This window comes from Pan paniscus, chromosome X (genome assembly GCF_029289425.2).
Source record: "Pan paniscus chromosome X, NHGRI_mPanPan1-v2.0_pri, whole genome shotgun sequence".
Lineage (NCBI taxonomy): Eukaryota > Metazoa > Chordata > Mammalia > Primates > Hominidae > Pan > Pan paniscus.
In genome coordinates, this window is record NC_073272.2 from 98,043,279 (window position 1) to 98,046,976 (window position 3,698).

General features: G+C 38.5%; 1 pseudogene; it reads left to right on the plus strand.

Moving 5' to 3' along the window:
* The first annotated feature begins 559 nt into the window (after positions 1-559).
* Positions 560-1,765, plus strand: LOC134729811 (high mobility group protein B1-like; annotated as a pseudogene).
* The last annotated feature ends 1,933 nt before the right edge of the window (positions 1,766-3,698 follow it).

A 3,698-nucleotide genomic window follows, 5' to 3' on the forward strand; every position in this document is an offset into this window, starting at 1 on the left:
AGAGACAGAAAATGTAGCCTTTCCACTATTTAGTGTGCAATGCCCTATGATTAGCATGATAATGGAGGATAGGAAACTGAAATTCCATAGTCACAGTCCCCACTTAACTGTTACAGGGTGAACAACTCTCTGTGCTGAGTGTGATTCTTGGGTTTAAGGTTTATATTTTTTGTACAATCTGGTTCCTACATGCAAGTTAATTACTTTATCTACTGTTCAACCTAAGGGATAAACTTCCTGAGACATTTCTTTTCAAAATTAATTTGAAACTATACGAGTTTTTTATTTTCTTCTTATATCTTTAGAACCTTACTCTCAAGTGAGGTTTGATTCTGCTGTTTAACTAACTAGGAATATGATCATAATGGAGTACAAGAGGGATTAAATTCTTTCCAGAGGTGGGAAAGTGAAGGTTTCAAAAAGGATGTGGCCTATGAAGAGTAAGATTTCAAGAGACAGATTTTAAAAAATGCTATTATAGGCAAAGTGAGTAGTCAACCACTATGCAAATGTATAAAGCATCCAATGTGTGACAAGTATGGACAATGTAAGTAGACTGGAGTAGGTAGTGAATAAGGCATTTGAGGGCAGTCATGAGAGGTAAGGCTAAAAAGCTAGGTAGAGTTAGATAGTGATAGTTCTAAGAAATACAGCCTTTGCTCTGTAGGTGGTGGCAGTCAGCGAAGGTTGTTAGTGAAGTGATATCATACTTGTGTTTTAGAAAGGTAATTCTTAGCTGCTACCTCATGCCTCTGGCCTGGCAGAAGTTTCTTCTTGTTTTCCAGAAAACCACAAGAAGAGAGTATAGACAGCCATTGCAGTACATTGAGCTCCATAGAGATAGCAGTGAGGCAAGCAAGAGAGAGCTAGATGGGCAATGGGTGACTCTGTGTCTTGCTGAGCAAAAATAACTAAATGCGGGCAAAGGAGTTCCTAAGAAGCTGAGAGGCACACTGTCATCATATGCATTCTTTGCAGACTTGTTGGGAGGAGCACAGGAAGGAGTACCCAGATAGTTCAGTCAACTTTTCAGTTTTTTTTTTTTTTTTTTTTTTGCCTTCTGTTTTTTGAGAGACGGATATCACTCTGTCACCGAGGCTGGAGTGCAATGGCATGCTCTCGGTCCACTGCAACTTCTCCGAGTTTCCAAAGAAGTGCTCTGAGAAGTGGAAGACCATGTCTGTGAAAGAGAAAGGAAAATTTGATGACAGAAAAGACAGACAAGGCCCTTTATGAAAGAGAAGTAAAAACATATATTCATCCTAAAGGGGAACCAAAAAGAAGCACAAGGATCCCAATGTACTCAAGAAGCATCCTTCAGCCTTTTTCTTGTTCTCTTCTGAATATTTGCACAAAATCAAAAGAGAACACCCCAGCCTATCTGTTGGTGATGTTGCAACAAAACTGGAAGAGGTGTGGAATGACACTGCTGCAGATGACAAGCTCCTTTATGAAAAGAAGGCCATGAAGCTGAAGAAAAAATACTAAAGGAAAAATGCTAAAGAAAAGCCTGATTCAGCAAAAAAGGGAGTCATCAAGGCTGAAAAAAAGCAAGAAAAACAAGGAAGAGGAGGATGATAAAGAAGATGAAGATGATAATGAATAAGTTGGTTCAAGCAGTATTTTTCTTCTCTATAAAGCATTTTACCTCCCTGAACTTAATTTACTCCTTGTAAAGAAAAAATGGAAATTTCCAGCTGTCTAGGATTTGTTTTTAAACTGTACAGTGTCTTTTTTGTGTACAGTTAACACACTGCCAAATGTGTCTTTAGATAGCCCTGTCCTGGTGGTATTTTCAATAGCCACCAACCTTTCCTGGTACAGTATAGGGGCTGTAAATTGGCAAGGAAATTTAAAGCATGTTCTTGTTGATACACACCACAAATTAGTTATATATGATGAAATGGTTTGGCTTTATGTCCCCACCCAAATCATCTCGAAATGTAATCCCTATGTGTCGAGGGAGGGACCTGGTGGGAGGTGATTGAATCATGGGGGCGGATTTCCCCCTTGGTGCTGTTCTCTTTATAGTGAGGGAGTTATCATGAGATTCAGTTGTTTAAAAGAGTGTGGCACCTCCCCTCTCTCTCTCTTCCTCCTTCTGGGGCCATGTAAAACATGCCTGCTTCCCTTTCACCTTCCACCATGATTGAAAGTTTTCTGAGGCTTCCCCAGCCATGCTTCCTGTACAGCCTGCAGAACTGTGAGCCAGTTAAACCTCTTTTTTTTTTAAATAAATTACCCAGTTTCAGGTATTTATTTTTAACAGTATGAGAATGGACTAATATACCTTCCTTATGATTTTCTTAATAACATTTTCTTTTCTAGCTTATTTTATTTTTATAAGAAAACAGTTTATGATACATATAAAAACTATTTTTGTAAAAAGTACAGTTTTTACTGTATTTTATAAAAATACAGTACTATATTTTGTAAAAAACTATTATTACAAAAAACTATTTTTGTAAGAATGCAGTTTATGATACACGTAACATACAAACTATGTATCAATAAACTGTTTATGTTATCGACAAGGCTTCTGGTAGACTAAGCTATTAGTAGTTACGTTTTTGCAGTGTGAAAAGTTATACACAAATATTCAACTGTGTGGGAGGTCAGCATCTCTAACCCCCATGTTGTTCAAGGGTTAGCTGTATTTTGTGGGAACAGTTAAACTACAGACACCCAGGTATTCAATGGCCAAAAAGGATACAGGTGAGCATGGTACCATTTATATATTTTTGCCATGCTTCTTGGGACAGGGAATAATAGTGACAGTGGCATTTGAGCACTTCTGTGAAAGAATGAGTCCTTCTTGAACAGAGGGAGTAGGAGCTACACGTGCTAAAACAGAAACCTAACATAGCTGGAAGGGATCCTAGTGACCATCTAGTCCAAGGGTACACAAATTATGACCTGCAGGCCAAATCTGGCTATTTCTCATACAGCCCTAAGAGTGATTTTTATATTTTAAGAGGGTTGTAAAAGTGTGTGTGTTGGGGAAGGGGGGTGGATATATGTATAGGATATATACCTATACATGTGGTCTGCAAAGCCCAACTTAGTTTTCATCTGATTTTTAAGAAAAATTACCATAGTCTAATTTTTTTTTCTCCTTTTTTTTTTATTATACATTAAGTTTTAGGGTACATGTGCACATTGTGCAGGTTAGTTACATATGTATACATGTGCCATGCTGGTGTGCTGCACCCACTAACTCGTCATCTAGCATTAGGTATATCTCCCAATGCTATCCATCCCCCCTCCCCCCACCCCACCACAGTCCCCAGAGTGTGATATTCCCCTTCCTGTGTCCATGTGATCTCATTGTTCAATTCCCACCTATGAGTGAGAATATGCGGTGTTTGGTTTTTTGTTCTTGCGATAGTTTACTGAGAATGATGATTTCCAATTTCATCCATGTCCCTACAAAGGACATGAACTAATCATTTTTTATGGCTGCATAGTATTCCATGGTGTATATGTGCCACATTTTCTTAATCCAGTCTATCATTGTCGGATATTTGGGTTGGTTCCAAGTCTTTGCTATTGTGAATAGTGCCGCAATAAACATACGTGTGCATGTGTCTTTATAGCAGCATGATTTATAGTCCTTTGGGTATATACCCAGTAATGGGATGGCTGGGTCAAATAGTATTTCTAGTTCTAGATCCCCGAGGAATCGCCACACTGACTTC